Source organism: Eulemur rufifrons, chromosome 18, assembly GCF_041146395.1.
Source record: "Eulemur rufifrons isolate Redbay chromosome 18, OSU_ERuf_1, whole genome shotgun sequence".
NCBI classification, from domain to species: Eukaryota; Metazoa; Chordata; class Mammalia; order Primates; family Lemuridae; genus Eulemur; species Eulemur rufifrons.
The window spans coordinates 18,794,459-18,813,714 of record NC_091000.1 but is presented as its reverse complement, the minus strand read 5'-3'; the positions used below and the strand labels follow the sequence as shown (position 1 = coordinate 18,813,714).

General features: G+C 32.8%; 1 protein-coding gene across 2 annotated transcripts in view; it reads right to left on the bottom strand.

The window, feature by feature from the left end:
* FAT4 (FAT atypical cadherin 4) overlaps nt 1-19,256 on the bottom strand; it is a 153,930-nt gene that overhangs the window by 119,105 nt on the left and 15,569 nt on the right. The window lies entirely within an intron of this gene.

Here is a 19,256-nt window from a genome sequence, read left to right as displayed (position 1 = left end):
AAGTTCCAATTAAAAAATTCTGTGTCTTTTCAAAATTTTAGGAAGTATGTACTAAAATCATCTCAGCATTTAAAGTAATCTATATTGATTTTTAAAAATAAATGTAATTTTTATTTTAATCTGATGAAAAATGGATTCAACCCCCAATGGTAATATAACAAAGTGAGTATTTTTAGGAATTTTATTAGTAATGCATATTTATGATTTATATTTATGCTTTATATTTAATATAATATTCAAATTCTATATCAACTATATATTCAACCTCATACATTAATTTTTATTTTACAAAATAAACGTTTTTGGTTAAGTGTTAGCAGCCATCTCTTTAAATATCAACAAACTGAAGAGTTACTGGAAAGGGAAAGGCAGTTCTAAAAAACTATTTTTCCACTGCAAGCAATGTTGACATTTACTTTTACTTCAAAGAATATATATCAATGTTACTATTTTTCTTATTGTTCTTTTACCTTTTGTTGTATCATTTTTAATTAGTACCATTAATTGACTGGCCTTTCTATATGTCTATATCTCTGTGTATAAAATACATAAGTAGATTATATGGTTGAAATACACATATAGAAAGAATATATGCTATCTATTATGTATATTATGATAACGAAAACTTAAGAATTCAAAGAACATTTTTGTTTTTTCATCAGTTTTTACAAGGCTACTTCATTAAAAAATAAATATTCATTTTCATCATTGCATGATATACTTTATTACTCATTAAAAATGCAACAAAGATCTATTCAATGTTAGCTCCTAGTTTCTTCATTAACTTGTCATAATTTATTGATGTTCTCACTTGTTAGATCCAGCATTTACTAAGTCCCTAGTGAATATATCAATATTGTCAGTATTGGATCCTGCCAATATTGCTGATGAGTTTTCATATAATCAATCCATATAAAATATCTATGAATTAAGTAAATTGATATAAAAGATAAGATGCCTTCTAAAATTCACTAAGGCAATAACTATTAATAAATTCAAAGCCATATTTTCATATGTGATTGAATATATAATAAAAATATCCAAATTTATTGGCATTAAGATTTAAAAAACCAAAAAATTATGCAAAGCTATTAATTCATTGGTTTGGAAAAATGAACCCATTAGTATCAGTATTCTTACACATGCCTTGACTAGCACGTAGCCAGCTCAGGCTCACACTTTCTCATGGCATTTCCAGTTAGTTGTTCCTACCTTATTTCTTTCAAGAAGTATAAATGCTCCCACTCCTAAGAGTCACTGAATTATATCTTAAATATTTCTCTTACCACAGGATAGCCCTTCTTTAGAGAAAAGGGGAACACTTTCATGAAGGACTAAAGAGGAAAAGTCAGCTTCAAGACACAAGGACTACTGTTCCCATTCACAGCTTTGTTTTAAATCTTCCCTTGTTTTTCCTCAACAAACCATGGCACAATGCTGCTGCATGTTCCACTCCCAAACTACGGCTGTCAATACCAGGTTGTTTGGCCCCTGAATATGCGAGCAGGCCAGAGTCAGTCTTCCCATGAAAATTAAGTCAATGACCTGCCTCCTTGGCTTTTTGTGAACCAAAAGACAACCATAATTTTTCATCCTTTCCATTCTCACGTGTTGTAAATGTTCACTCAAGTTGCAATGCAATACAAAATGCATTAATTCCTCCAAAGTGACTTCACCATGCATGATTTAATTACAGCCAATTGGACATACTTTTCCTTTACTTTCTCAAAAAATAAATTCAAGGATCTATCTCCAAGAAATTTTTCATTCAATAGTTTGCATTCCTTATTATCTAATCATGTGGAAGAAAATGAGGTTTTGTCCTCATTGGTTTGTCCAGAAAAAAAAAAAAAAAAATATGGCCATAAAAGTTTTTATCTGCAACCTTCTTAGTCACAGAGACTTAAGTTTAGTCAAGTGACAAATTCTCCAATTCCCAGCCTTCACTGTACCCCAACTTGAAAAACAAAAAAGAAGGAAAACACAGCTACCGCTTTTATTTTAAAATCCCTCACATTTTGCAGTCAGAGTTGAAGTCAGATACACAAAATTACACACAGCTTTCCAAGATTTGCATTTAAAAGATTGTGTACAAGCTTCAATACAGGTTGCTCTACCGTGACCATAGAAACATCAGAAAAGTTGGAAAATTCAGTCCACTGAACTTCAAATGACTTTATTAAAGTGTCACTAATCAGAGTTAAAAGACACAAAGTTTTAGTGTTTGGGCTAACAAAGTGAATAACTCTCAAAGTCTAATGACCTACTAAGAGCACTACTTAAAATTTTTTTTAAAAAGGGGGATACTTGTTGAAAGCAAATTAAATAATAAACCTCTCCAAAAGATTGATCTCATACAGATAACAACTCAACTGAACTGTGACACTGAATACAGTGCTCTCTGGCTGAGCAGCTGGGAAAAATCTACCTGGTTATCAGCTCTAGCACTATATGTATAGATTTGCTTAAAATATAGATGAGTAAATCATTTTAATGACAAATCTTTAATTCCATTTATAGATAAGGTAAGTTATATAAACTGCAATACTTCGATACTCTTAAGTGCATTCTAACTGAATTAGACCCAAAACCAAATTTTAAAAGGCAAATGCAAATCAAAGTACATAAATAATACATGCCAGATAGCATTTAGGAGAAAAAAAAATCATGAAGCGCTACTAAAAGTAATCATTAATATTAGCTATCTTTAAATGGTAATACAGCAACAGAATCCTAGAAAAAAATTAAACAAGAATAATTGGCTAAAAAAATAATATGTTTTATTATCACTACTTTTTCCTTGCTTTTTCAATGGTCCTTAGGAAGCCCTTAGACAGTCCTCTTGGGTCTAAAGCAGAAGTTAATAGGGAAGAAACCTAAGTGCACTGGTATCATTTCAAACAGAGTCCCCAAATCAAAAAACACAGAAAAGGCAAAGTTGGCATGTTAATTGCCCGATAGTTTTCTTTTTCAAAGAATTTTTTCACCAGTCTACTCCATTATAAGAAATTACATTGTGGAGATCAAGCAGGTGGATGATCTCCTTCATTCACTGTTTCCTCCAGGAGGTACCTGGACATTTATCCAGTTCACCTATTTCAAACAATTGTTAACCACCCATACTGTGTAAATGGAAGTATTAGCTACTATAGGAACTTAAAAGACGATCTTTCTTCCTACTAGCAATTCACACTATGACCAAATTACACATGTACCTTCTAAAGGTAAAAAGTGAACTCTAAAAGTAACAACTACAACAGCACCAAAACAAGCAAAATTCATTTATTCATACAATTCACTTCAATGTATTCCTTCTCTCCGTATTTATGGATTATTCTATGGGCCAGGCACTACTGCAGACATGGAAGACCCAGAGATGGATGAGAAATAGACTAGGCACAAAGAGGGCATAACCAGACGGGGGAGACAGAAATGCAAGTAACTGTATTTCAATGTAGTAAGCATTACATTTGGGGTGTGAATAACATGTTACAGAATTTAGAAGAGACGAATTAATTCTACCTGGAAGGCAACTAAAGATTTTTTTTTCCATAGGTTTGTTCTTGACCTAAACACTGAGTGATGAGAAAGAATTTCCCACACCAGAAAGGTGAATAATGTCCATCAGCACAAGCACCCAAAGTAGCAAGAGTGGCAATCAGGTGTTCCAATGAGGAGGACTGGTGTCTGGGATATGTTCTAGAATTCTCTGGTTGATGAAAACTTTGGCTCTAATGGATGATCTCCACGTCAGTAAGCTCACAAGGAAAAGTAAATTAAAATGGCACCAGGTCTCCTAGTCTCACCATGTTCATGCTGTTTGTTTGATTAGACAAAAGGTGTCAGCCATGATCACATTAAAGTGGGACAAATATACAATTTGTTTTATGAATTTTTAATATTTCAATGTATATTAATAGTAAGAAAATAGTGAAAAAATCTTTTTAAAGGGTAATCTTTCTAATTCTGGAGCCTAAGCAAAAATAAAGTGCAATGCAAAACCTGATCCTTTAGTTTAAAATATAAACTATCAACAAAGAACTCATCACAGTTTTTAAATTAGTACATATATATGTGTGTGTACCAGTATATGTGTGTGTGTGTATACATGACTACTATATACTATATATAAATCTTGGATGCTGCCCTTGCTACTTGTTCTAGCCTAAATAACACTTCCTAGGAAAAGAAATATTTGCAAGTCTTATGAGATGATTTATAATACAGATCAAAATGTACTGTCTCACACAGGAAGCACAAAACCAAAAGAAGAAAATATGTCCAACATTCAGTAATGATAAGGATATTTTAAAAATCAAATTGAGAGAGATGAAATTTAGCAATCTGAAAAATAAAAGGAGCCTTAAAAAGTAAAAAAGCAGGAAACTAGATGCTTTAATATGAAAAAATCTAAGAGAAACCTTTTGTACATTAAGTAAAAAGTAATATACTAAATATACTCTTCTAAATATGTACAACATATCTCATGCTCTTCATGTTAAAAATGCAATTTAAATTTAGATATATTTACATTAGGACCCTCACATTATAAATTTAACCAAAAATATATCATGTAAAAATTAATAAATTTCCCCGAAAATATGATTTTGATTAAGTAGCTTACTCTTAGAATACATTTGCTCTAGGTGAGAACCAATAAAATATGAGTATATTTTAATTATTTTCACAAATAATTTTATTTACTTATTTTTCTAGCAAAGCCATATGTTTTTCATGCAAACATAACCAAAGAAGGAACTCAGCAATTCTTATATCATATTGTGTTAGAATGATAAACCAAATAACTATTAAATCTAACTATAATTATTGGTGAATTTAATGGATGCCTTTCATAGGATAAATGGCCTATTAATAATTTTAAGCACCATAAGACAGCTTTATGCCCACACAACATGGCATTTTTAATATGTGGTTTTATTTTTCATTCAGAATATGTGAATGCCAGTCAGTGAAAAGGACCTCTTTCTGATCAGCCAATAAAGAGCTAATTGCTTAAATTCAGTCACTTCCCAGTGGGTTTTCAGGGTTTTGTTCCTGGTCTGCATTTTTTTGTTGTTCTTTTTGTTGGTGTAACTCTTGCCCAACCTATGTATATGTAGTTATATAAAATCATCTCATTTATTTGAATATAAAGATTTGCATGTGTCCTGGACAAGAAATGACAAAAATCTATTTTTGTTATGACCACTCCACATGAAAATTTTACATTAAAATAGGGCACTGAAGAAGTGGCTCAGGTTTTCAATTTGACTACAAATAATACATTTATAATTTCAGTTATATAATCTTGATACAAATTTAAAATAATATTCAAAAATTAAAATACCAATAGCTAGAATAATCGGACCAATAACAATTTCATATTTCATAACATAAAAGCTATATTCTGATCACTTGAACTATGAGATTTAGGATTATTTCAGCTGAATAAAAATTTGACTCTCAAAAATATCTTTATTTAAGCTACTTCATAATGATAAGACCAGATCTGGTTAACATTTTCTTTTAAGTTTATCAACACCGATCACCATGCTGAAGTTTTAGAATTTATAGATCAAAAATTAGAATTATTTTACAGCACTATTTAATGTGTTCATAAAAATCACATGTATAAATAATATTGAGATAATTATAAATTTACTTATTCAACATTAACTAACATTCAATAATGCCAATCTCCCTTTTCACTTTGAGAAAATCTATATTATAGATCATTTGATGAATTCTTGAAACAAAATACTTTGGACTATTTCCTGGCACCTTTGTTCACAGATCCTCAAAGATTTCATTTTTCTTAACCTTATGTATACATTTTATAAAATCAAGAAATGAAAGGACATTTAGGAAATCATTAATCTTCTGTATATGATGAAAAGCCACACACAGTCTCAATAAATCAACGTCTTTGGAAGACACAAAAGAATTCTGGTTTAATTCAAAATCCTTTATTTAAGATGCCAAATGTCTTTATATTATGCAGAAGTGCTCCAGATGGCTGGGCACATGTCTCAATTAAGCTAAATTACAATTTTTTCAAGTGTTCTCTTACTTTTTTACATATAGCATGTTACATTTATGGCCACTGATTGTATATTGACTGGTGCAGGTAAAAATACTGTTACTTGTAAATGTAAATGGTTTTTAGATAAGGAAGAATATACCAGAATTATAATACTGCACAGTATACGAGAACTTCAAAAAGATACTGAGCATATGATAGATCCTAAAAGTTAAAAAATAAAAAGTTCTGTTCATCATTAATCATTTTTATCAAAAATGGACATTTCTATACTTCTTATGATTTCACTATTAAGAAGACTTCAGAAATAAGAAACACGTTGGGACTCTATATTAATTGTAACTCCACAATTATAGAACTATAAAATGAAAACTAAGAGGCCTTATGTATATTAGTCAGTATCATTTACTATTAAATATAAATCCCTAATATTAGTATAAATTCCCATATGTCCACTGCGTCAGGCCACCTCATGTACTTTTTAAACCATCCCACATATTCTATTTGAGGCAAAAGACCCTTATTTTAGTTCGTTTTAAAGACACTTTGCTACGGATGGCACATAGAGCCATTCCTTGCTCTTGAAACACTACATAAGAAGCTTTAATCAGTTAATGTTTGCTTATACTAATAAAAAACCATTGGTGTCATCTTTTTAAAAATAAATAAAAGCTGTGATGTTAAGTGTAATTTCTGAAAAGTCAATGATGTATTCTGAAAGCTACATAGCTATATATACACATTTATACAAAATTTAGTTAATAACTAGGACAGTGTACAAAAGTTATAGTTTATTATTTTATTGGTGCCTAGAGATACTTGCAATAACTTTTCAACTAACACCAAAAATATAGTATTTTTGAGTAGCTATCACATTAAAAAATAATTATCCATTGGTGCTCCATGTGTTAATTCTACCATTATACTACTGCTACTATGCTGCTCCTACTACTGTTACTACTAATACCACTACGCTGCTGCTACTACTGCTACTTCAGAGTTCTCTCTTATTAAAAAGAGTTGTTTCTTACAAAGTGCTCCATGGGGTCATTTGCATAGACTCAGTTGAGGGACTTGTTAAAATTATACATTCCACAGACTTTCATTAATTCTTCTGAAAAATCTGCATTTTAAATAAATATCCACATGAGGGATTCTCATGTACATTGAGAACCAATCAAACTAAAATATATCACCATACGAAAATTGAATATTTCATAATATTCATCAAAAGTTTAAATTTTGTTTTAAATGAATATCTATAAAATAGAAACAATGAAAGCCCTTGAAAAAAATATGTGAAGAAACTTATGTTTTCTGAAATACCCATATTCTGTATGCCCGTGATTTTACAGAATATTTTTCCACATTTATTTGATTAAAATCCTACTACTACATTCAAACTATTTTTTATGATTTGTTCCAAAAAGGACTTAAAATATTTTAAAACTGTCTATGCTATATACACATATACAATTATACCAATATATGTCATGTATAGCAACAGTACCCAAACTTTTTGGCACAAGAGACGGGTTTCATGGAAGACAATTTTTCCATGGATGGAGATTAGGGGAATGGTTTCGGGATGATTCCAGTGCATTACATCTATTGCACAAACCTCTCTGCTAATGATAATCTGTATTTGCAGCCACTCCCCAGTGCTAGCATCACCACCTCAGCTCCACCTCCGACCATCAGGCATTAGGTTCTCATAAGGAGCCACAACCTAGATCCCTGCATGCACAGTTCCAGTAGGGTTTGTAGAAACTAATGTCACCACTGATCTGACAGGTGGGGATTATGCAATGATGCGAGCGATGGGGAGCAGCTGTAAATACAGATGAAGCTTCTTTCCCTCACTTGCCTGATGCTCACCTCCTGCTGTGCAGCCTGGTTCTTAATAGGCCACAGACTGGTACAGGTCCAGGGCCTGGTGATTGGGGACTATAGATACATAAAGAGAATATTTTTTTTTTTTTTTTTTTTTTTTTTTGAGACAGAGTCTCACTCTGTTGCCCAGGCTAGAGTGAGTGCCGTGGCGTTAGCCTAGCTCACAGCAACCTCAAACTCCTGAGCTCAAGCGATCCTCCTGTCTCAGCCTCCCGAGTAGCTGGGACTACAGGCATGCACCACCATGCCCGGCTAATTTTTTTTTTTCTATATATATTTTTAGCTGTCCATATAATTTCTTCCTATTTTTAGTAGAGATGGGGTCTCGCTCTTGCTCAGGCTGGTCTCGAACTTCTGAGCTCAAACGATCCGCCCACCTCGGCCTCCCAGAGTGCTAGGATTACAGGCGTGAGCCACCGCGCCCGGCCGAGAATATTAATTATTTTAAAAATTTCCCAAACTAATATCTTTATCAGAAACCACGGTCAGGATGTACTATTGTTAAGCATGAGTTTTGCTTAGGCTCCAGTCCTGGCTTAGGACTTTCTAATTGTATAATTTGAAAATACTTAATTTATCTACCTTAAGTCTCCATTTTTTCATCTGTAAAATGTTAATAACAATATCTTTTTCATACCACTATTTTGAGGTTTGGATTAAATAACATAAATACCATTTGTTCTTAATAAATGTTGGGTTTTGTTGTTTTAGATATAGTGATTATTATTGTTCAATAGTTCTTATTTAATAACTATTGCCATACATAGAAATAATGTTGGAGACAGACGAATAAATACCTTTCCTGACCAGAGTGTACAAATATGTCATCAAATATAGATGTGCATCAGGGCATCTTAGGGCAAAGGAAACTCTTCAGGGCAGAGATGACAGCAGCCCATAATGGGCCTGTGTCCAAACAGGAAGGAAAGAGAAAGCACATAAGGGCTGACAAACAGCCCTAGACCGAGGTACACTAGAGTATTCCTTGGACGAGGCCCAAGGTGAGCATGTTTTAAATCAAACTCAATTTAATTATATAGTAATATTTCATAGCAAATATTTTAAAAACAGGAAAAGAACAAAGGCAGGTATCTTTTTCCAGATGTTTTCTCAGCTATATGCTGACCAAGAAAATGGCTCATTTCAAATAGTTTAAAATATGCAGAAAAAGCCTTAAGTATAAAAACCAAAAGCTCAAGTAGGATGAATAATCTCAATTGTGTGAGATCAGTTACTATAATCAATTGGTGAAACTTCTTTTCATCATAGCAATCTTCTGGATTTTCTGATGATGGTTTATGTCAGTTTTGTCTTCCTATTAGACTGTCCCTTGAGGGCACAGATCTGAACTATTCATATTTGAATTCCCAGTACTAAACACTACGTCTGGCATATTGAATACTGGAATGAAAGTTGAGGATGGGAAGGTAATATAAAATACAAAGGTAAATAAATTATTCACAATAAAAAATAAGAACCAGATCCTAGTACTTATCCCTTCTGATTCTGAAGGTCTTGGTTACTGTCTAAATGACAATGCACAGAATCAAGATTTTGGTAAGGTACACATATACATCCAGGCAAATGGCTGGGAAAAAGGTTAGCATCCCTTCTATTTCCCTGTCCATCATCCATCTCAGAACAAAACCATCAATCCTAAGTAGGTTTAGTCCTCTACCAAAACACCCTCAGAAAACTTCCAAACTTGTTCTCATCTAAGGGTAGAAATGAAAAGATGAGGTTTCATTTACATTGCTCTCAATGTTGTGTCTTTGCTGTCTTGTCTGATCAATGACAAAACTAAGACCTATGTAAACAAAAAAAGTGAATGGATATTTATTTTCAGTGAATATCATGCATGCATTTTAAAATTTTATTTCTGAAAGCAGCTCTGTGAGATAGATTTTACAAAAGAAGCCACCGATACTCTGACATATTAGACAACTTTCCCAAGGTCATGATTGTAATCAAGTATGTATCCTTGCTCTGACCAGGTGCAATGGCTCATGTCTGAAATCCCAGCAATTTGGAAGGATGAGTCAGGAGGAAAACTTGAGCCTAGGAGTTTGAGATTAGCCTGGGCAAAATAGCAAGACCCCTGTCTCTACAAAAAAAAAAAAAAATTAAAAAATTATCTAGGCATTGTGGTGTGTTTGTATTCCCAGCTACTTGGAAGGGTGAGGCAGGAGGATCACTTGAGCCCAGGAATTTGAAGCTGCAGCGAGTTGTGATCATGCCACTAACTACAGTCTGGGTGACAGAGTGAGACCCTGTCTTTAAAAAAAATAAAAAGTCCTTGATCTTTCCATTATATTACACAACCTCTGTAAAAGAGTTTTATTTCTCATCACAGGTTCCCTAGAATTGAATTCTACAATCTTTTTCTGTTTGACTTGCTCTTGTAAGGAAAATTGTACATACAATAACACTAATCCTCAAACCAACCTCCATATAAATACTCCCGGCTGTATGTATATAGGTGTTTTAACATATAAGTGTAGTTTATAGTGTAGGTTCCATATCATCCCTTCTTCCATTACTAAATCTATGCTAATTATTATTAAGTTGAAGTCAAATATTTCCTTCCCCTAGTGCCATTAATAAAAGTAAAAATCAATTTATTCATTTTTAACTATTTAATTAGAAGACATGTTTAGGTATATCGGTGATAGAGATGTCCCTTTCAAAGTTATTTAAACCCCTAATTGAATTCAGTTAATTATAAATGCGACCCTTACATAATATAAACTTTTCTATGTTTTCTAAGCATGTCTTTTCTTATAATGTGATGAATTAATGTTTAATTTAATATGATTCATTGATGTTCTCTGAAGCAAGGCTATTAACTCTTTCAAAAATATTGTTTGATTAGATTTTCTAGTTAAAGAAATGTGAATATTCATTATACTCCAAAAAAAAAAAAGTAAGAACTGGTTATAATATGGGTCAACCCTCGAACAAATGCTTTCTTTTATGAGTTTTTCTTTTAGTCTCCTTTCTATTACATTAACAGGCAATGATTTATAATAATTAAAGGACAGTGGAGTGTGATGGAAAGAATAAGCCTTGGAACCAAATGAACTCAAGTCTAGCTCTACCAAAACAATATACTAAAAGTGCAAAGGTCCCTGATGCTCCATCTGTGAAATGGAGATACCATTATTTACTTTACATAGCAGCTGAGAGAATTAAATGACATGATATTTCTAAGGCATATAATATAATGCACATTTAAGTTGAAAATCAACAGAAACTAGTTCCCTCCTCTGATTCTAGTTCTGCCTAAATTTATTTATCTTCACAATAATAGTACATTCTAAATGTATCTGATATAATTGCCTTGATATCAGAATATACACATTAAAAGAGCAGTACCTTGTTTCATTTTCCCTGTTAGAACACAAAGAAAGCCCCTTACTCAGAAAAGCACAAACAAAATGAACAGTTTTCAAAATAAATTTTCTTAGAAATAAAACTCATAAAATTGCAATGCTTATAATGATTAGACATTGGATATTTAAAGGTCTATCTTTACTAAATGTTTCAAATATGCTATTAAATTGAAAGAAAGGTCTTTTAGAGCCTAAATATATTCTAAATCTGTTCTCATTTCTGGCATATTTGTTAACAACTCACTCAACCTATCTTTAAACAAAGGTTTTATTTTATTTTATTGTTTTCCCCAGGTAAATTATCTATACTTTAAAAATGTTGTATTTGACATTCATATCAAAACAGTCTATAAATTGGATAATATTGATCTAGATTTGTATTATATTAAAATTAAAAAAGAATTCTCCAACTTACTTAAAATAAATATATGCAACATCAGTATTGTAAAAACTACATCCCTTTCCCTTTCTTAGCTAATAACCTTTCTGTTCTTAGCTATGGGTTTCAACTCACGAATGACTCTCAATTAAAATTATTTTTCTACCTGATATAGTGTAATGAAGAAATTTACTATAGAAGAAAAATTACCAAATTTATAATGCATTTCCTTAATAAGTTCCTTAAAACCAAGAAATAGGATTTGTAAATTTAGTTTTGATTCCTACGTATGTAGCATCATTAGAAATGTCATCACAATTCTTGCATGAACAGTAGCTATTTACATGACCAGTAGTTGTTTACATTTTTTTAAATCATTGCCTTCTGGACCACACAAGGAGTAAATAAGTGAATGTAGGATCAACAAAAGTAAACCAAACAGTCTTTTAGGAAAATCTGCAATGCTATGTGTACTGCACATTTTCCTCACGACACTTATTAAGGGGTTGGAATTCTCCCTCTTTAATAGATGAAGTCACTGTGTCTCAGAGAAGTTTGGTTTCTGCCTCAAGGTCACACAGCATGAAAAGGCATAGTCAGAATTGGAACAAAACTATTCTGACTTTCCAATTTATATTTATTTTACTATGTCACCATGCAGAACAATGTTAATAACATATGTTAAGAGTAACATGGAACTCCTTCAGAAAGAGAAATACATATAAATCCTTTAATTAAGGTTAAAAAGATTGACTTTAGGAAATATTGAAATTACGAAAATAAAATTTAACGTACAGCTTTACTTCTTCCAGTGCATTCTAAGTTATATAATTTCACTAATAGAATGTATATACTTTGGCCATCTTTTTCAAATAGTATTTGAGGTAGAAGATAGAGTTAAGCTAAGAAAATGTATGATGTGATATATTTAATTTTAGGCACATATAACAAACAGCTTTCCTGGAAAATCACCTCTGCTCACATGTTATTATTACTTAATAGCAACACTGCCCCAACCCCACCAACCAACATCTACCGCCATTTAACAAAAATGGATTCGCTTAGTGTATTTTCTCTTGGTTGCTGAGCAACAAAATTTTTCATGTAAGTATAAACATGCTGACACACACACACACACACACACACACACACAAAGAAAAATGCTGAGAAGAAAATATAGTAATAGACACCTCTATCAGCTACAGCCATCTGTGTTCAGTTTGACCTACATTTTTGGCAAGCTTATATTGTCCCTCCCATCCCAAACTATTTTGTCCTGTGAAGAAAATGTTCACTCCTACTTTCTTCATTTTTCAGAAAGTCAGGGGTCAAGTGATATTCTAAATCTGCCAGGCTCTGGACTTGGAACACTAAAAATTCATTACTTGTAACTAATTGCAACCTCAATGCATAAATAATTTCCCTATTTTATTATGCAAAGTAATAAAATATTAAGCTGGCGTTGCAACATAGGCTGTCCTGTCCCATAGCCATACTACAGATGCATTAGCATTTTAATCTTTTTAGTGGAGAATTTAATGTACTGTTTTAAAAAATAGACTATGGGTCAACTTCTTGTAGCAATTAAAGGACTTTCCTACAGCTACTGGTGAGGAAAAATACTTCAATAAAACAATATGATCAATTCAAGTCACATTAGTAACTCTGAATTATGTTTCAAATTTGCCATTAGGTAGTTAGACAAAATCATAATTGATATTAGTATTAAAGTAATAAATAAAACATGTCTTGTTTTAAGCAATACTTCTGAGGCTGTCAAAGATATGAAATTGTTATAAATTTGAAATTATTGTGATAATAAGATTCAATATTTTGCTTTCTTTTTATGGACAGGTGCATGGAGAGGGGCGAGAAGGTATGAGGGAAAGCGCAAGAAGCAGGGGTCCAAAGGCTGCTTCTTGATGCTACATTTGCATAGTAAAAAAAATCCCTGTTTTAATTAAATTCCGTATTTGTTCAGGATGTCTTTGGGGTGATACTAATGGATACACGAAGATCATGAGGAAGGTGTAGTCTCCTTTTCTCCCTCCCCATTTAAGGACTGGAGTCAACACTGGGTACAGGTTTGCATACAAGGCATTCTATTGTGTGACTCCTCTGCCAACTACGCATGCCATATGAGTGGGTTACTTAAACACCATTGTTTCAGTTTGTCATTTGAAATTGAGGTGGCAAATGACTGTCCTAGAATTAAAAACCTGAGACTCCCATTCCCATCCTAGGGCTCTGTCCTTTACTCAGGACCGATTCCTCACCTTGCTAGCCTTAGGATATTAGTGAGTCCACCGGAGAAAAAATAAGAGTCTATGTGACAATTCTTTTATATTTTTAATATTTGAAAATATTAAATTTAAATATTTAAAATAGCATCAATATTTTCAATAGTTAATTTTTTTATCTAACAGGATAATTGTTTCCATTTCTTGAAAAGGGGCAACAGTCTAAGACACAGATTGCTAGAAATTTGTGCCAAGTTATTTTAACCAATTGCAGTATGGCTTTAAAAAAAAAAAAGTCAAGTCTCCTCATCGATTACACTAAAGTTTTACTGGAAATCTCTATAGTCAGATTTTCCTTGTGATATGCTACAGATATGTTAATATGAAAAACTCCTATAGGAATATTCTTTCGGTGATTATAAAATATTAATCCAAGGCATGAAATAAAGCTAAATAAAAGCACTTTACCAATAGGGAATCTCTTTTGATCCACAAATAAATTATTTGCCAGAATTGCACTTTTAGCATTTGCTGCAAACCCACACTAAAAGACATCACAACAAAGAGATGTTGAAAATTTGTCATTGAACTAGTGAAGATGCCACTGAGAAAAATCATCACTTTAAAATAGATCTGTTTTTGAGCATCTGTGGATCAAATTCTGCTTAGGTCCCTGGGTTTAGAAAATCTGTATTTCTTTTGTTTTGTTTCTCTCTATGTACGTGTTTGGTTAGTCTTAGAACACCATGACTTATATATCTGATCTTCTTTTTCTGTTTGATTTGGCCTTTTGAAAGCTGAACATAAACTGAGCAGGTTACCTAAATCACATATTTCTGTATGCTAACCTTATATAGCCCAAGATATTTTTAGCACTTATTTTTACTTCCTATTCCTAGAGATTCATTTAACTATTTTTTGTTTTTGTTGTATATATACTTTTTTTGTAGCCTGCTACAAATTCATTGTAAAATGAAGTAGATATATAAGTGAATTTACAACTATTTAGTCAATTATTTTGATTAAAGAACAAAGAGTGATATACTATGTAACACTATACCAAGCAAGAGGGAAGCCCATCTTCTTTATTTGCTTATTTTGAAAATTTCATAAAGTAATAAAACATTTTTCTTTTAAGGTAAATGTTTTAACTATTAATTAGAAACCCCTCAATTAAGAAGTTACTAGAATTTATATGCTTTGTAAAAAGCAAAGCAGTTTTGAAAGAAAGATAGCTTTGCCTTAATTTGATTGGAAAAGCCCATTTGACTTTAATTAAGAAAAGTGAATTAAATCATTAACAAAAAAAATTCAAGAAAGATTCACAAATAAACAGACACACAATTTCAAGGTAGTCAATATTTTACTACTGTCACTGAAAATTGAGAGATGAACATCCCCCATCTAAATCAGAGATAAGGCTTCAAAATGAAACAACACTAAATATTCAAATATTCTAATTTTATTTTTTCCTGAGCAACTAAGCCTCTTAACAAAGTTTCAGAATCCATAAATAAGTTCCCTTAAAGGGCCATAACTATTACTAACTTATGTGAACAACAATAAAATGATAGGTGAATAAAACTAAGTTAACCACAGACCGGGCAGCATGCTTTAGTGTCAAGCATGTTGACCCCAGTCAGAAAAACTTGGATGTTAGTCTATATTTGTGGTCACACAGATATACAGATACAGACACATCTTTTTCTTAAAAGGAAGATAAAAATGCCTGACCTACCTACCTACAGACTTGTTGAGGAAATCAAGATTAAAAAATAGCACTCTAAAATACTTTAGAAATAGAAAGTGTTTTTTTAAGGTAAATGGTTCCATATTTTGGAAAAGGGGAAGGGCACTAACAAACTTTATTTAGTGCCTCATAAATGAGGTACTAGCTTCATCATTCTAAACTTAGGAAAATAAGATTCTGAGAGGAGCTGGGACAACATTTGAATCAAGCTTCTTCCAAATCAAAAGCAAGCACTCTTTCTACTAAACCTCAGTCAGGATGGATTGTTAAGCACTATTTTCTTTGCTGAATTTTCTTTATCAAGTTTATTGATAAGATCTTTATCAATAATCTTCATCAATATTATTGATGTTAAATGTTGAACAAGGATGATAAATCTGAAAAAAAGAATGACACTACTTAAACTTATCAATATTAAAAGGAGTAATATTTTAAAAGTTTCTAGGTACTCATCTTTTTGCTGAGGAACAATATGGTTTACAATAAGCTAAGATTTGCTCTCTAAAGCAAAATTAAGTTCAAAGGAAATGAGAAGACATGGTAATAGTGTAGCATACATTGTGATATATATATTCTAAAATGTTCTACTTTGCCAAAATATCTATAAAATAAGCATTAGTGGTCCCACCACACTTCACAGACAATATAAAGATTTCTGAAGATTGGGTTACAAGGCTCTTAGCCAGTAAAAGTCATGCAGCCATTCTCTTTTCATTCAGGAATATCAGTCCTTGCCAATTAGCTAGCTTCACTAATTTCAGAAGAGGCTCCACAGACTTGGCTTGAGAGATGAAAAATGACTTCTTCAGCACGCATCACTGATTGAGCTTCTGGAGATTAAGCCACACATTTGCAGCAGTATCAACAGTAATTCCTTAGTTCATCAATGATTTACTGAGCATCTGCATTGAGTCAGTCTCATCGAGGGTGCTGTGCATACAGCAGGAACAGATGAAAACCTTTCTTCTCATGGAACAGATAGTCTAGAGCAAAGACACACCATAAACAAAGTAAACAAGTAACATGTGTTATGTCAGGTGATGATAAGGACTAAAAAGAAACAAAAAGAAGGAAAGAGACCAAGGAAGATCGGAGGGAAGAAGGACTTTGCAAAGGGACTTGGAGAAAAGATGTGAGGGAAATGAGGAAGGGAGCAGTCCAGGCCAGAGATGGCACAAAGACCCTGAGGAGGAGCTCCTGAGGCAAGGGCCTGGGGCTCTCATCACTGCTGCTGAGCAAGCTCAGTGAGGGGGAGCCAGGAAGAAGAGGTCCAAACAGCAACCAACACGAGCAGTCACCTAGGGCCTTCTGGGCACTCTAAGGATTTGACTTTTACTATGAGTGAAATAGGAAGCTTTTGAGCAAATGAAATGATTTAAAAGATTACTCTCATTCCAGCTACTAGACTAAATTGAAGGGAGCAAGAACAGAAGTAGAGATGGCATTCAATCATTCATTCAGTTATTCAACAAAAACTTATTTTGTGCCTAGTATGCTCTAAGTAATGTTCTAGGCTCTTGATGTACATTGGTGAACACAGCAGATAAATACACCTGCTCTTGTGGAAATTCCTTCCAGTGGGAGGAAGACAGATAAAACATGATCAACATTATAGATTGTAAATTATATCACCCACATTTGCATCTATACATATATTGTGTGTATGTTATGTTTAAGTAATGAGATTGGTTCAGCTTTTCAATAAAATAGAGTAGATTAAAAAGAAAAAGAATTTCAAGAGCTGATTCCAGGGGCATTCCAACATTTAAAATGCGGGAGATAAGTAGAAGCTGGTGAAAGAGGCTGGTAAATATTAAGGGGGAAAACATGAAAAACTACTGCAAGGAAATGGAGATCAAACGTCATGAGGGGGTGGTTATAGCAATAAGTTAGTAAAGGAACGTTAGTCCTCATTTAGAATGTGAGATAGCAGCAAATACTTGAATATGAGAGGCAATTTTCAAAACTGATGTCTAGAGGAAAGAAAGTTCTATGCAGAAGGAAGAGCCAAGAGCAAAAGCCCTAAGGCCTATGGGTATCTAGAAAGTTGTGAGAATAGCAAGAAGCCAGTGTAGCAAAAGCAGAGTGAGCAAAAGGAGGAGAAAAACAGGAATGGATGTCAGAGATCACTAAGATGTCTTCAGTCATCTAAGGGAAGGATGATGGTGTCTTAGGGGAAAGTAGTAACAATGGACATGATAAGAGATGATCAGTTTCTGAATATATTTTGAAGAGAGAGCCAACAAGATTAACTGACAGATCGTATGTAGAGAAAGAAAATGGGGAATCAAAGAAAACACCAACATTTTTTACCTGAACAATCAGAAGGCTGGAATTACCATCAACTGAGAAGATAGCTGCAGATAAAATAGGTTTTTATTGGGGAGGATATCAGAAGCTCATATCTGGAAATTTCAATTTAAAATATTGATTAGGAAGCCAAGAAAATAATGAATAAGTGGTTGTTTATCTGAATATAGAATTTGGGAGAGACATATGGGCTTGAGATAAAATTTTCAAGTCATCAGTGTATATATGTTATTTAATGTTAAGAGATTGAGATGCTCAAGGGAATGAGTGTAGATTGAAAAAAGAAGAATTTTTCTGATTCTTAGATCTGATTCTAAGGATATTTCAACCTTAAGAGTTTGAGGAAATAGCAAGATACTGGTAAAGGAGGCTGAGAAGGAATTGGGTCCAAGAAAAAAAAAAAAAAGATGAAAAGTCAAAGAGTATGATGACTTGGAAGCCAAGTAAATAAAACATTTAATAGAAGTGAGATCAACTAAATCAAATGCTCTTTATAGGTTAAATACAATGAGTACTGAGAAATGGCCATTGGATCTGGCAATATTCCTATCAGGGTAAAGTTGGTAGGAGAAATTTCAAAGGAGTGGCAGGAGCCAACCCTGATGGGAGTGGATTTAAGAGATAATGAGAAGAAAGAAGGCAAGTATAGGCAGCTCTTTCAAGAAGTTTTGCTGAAAAGGGAAGAAAATAAATGGGTCAGTAATAGAAATATACTCCTGAATAGAAATAATAGAAATATATTCCTGCTTCAGGTTTAAGAAATCAAAATGAAGAAAGGACAGATTCCAAGCCTAACCTAAATAAAGATGGATAGGAACCTAAAGTAATCCAACTATAGGGCCATTACCCAAATTTCACTTTACCCTACATTTCTTCAAACACTAATAAGAAAAAAATATTGAAATATGAGAACAACACTTTACATAATAAAACTAAGATACCTACCACAGCACAGAAGCTATTAATCATTCTTATAACAAGCTGTGTTAAGACTAAACAGACTCTGGAGTCAGACTGCAAAATTCACATCCCACTTCCACCATAAACCAGCTACCTAAAAACCTCCATAAGCCTCAGTATTCTCATTTGTCAAATGATGATATGTCATACCTGCCTCCAAAACTATCATAAAGGCAAGACAATGCCCAGTGTTTACCAGTGTCTAACAATAATGTAAGCACTTTGTATATGTTAGAATCTATGAATGATAAAAAGCTGTAGAAAAATTTCAAATAATCTGTTATAAATAAGC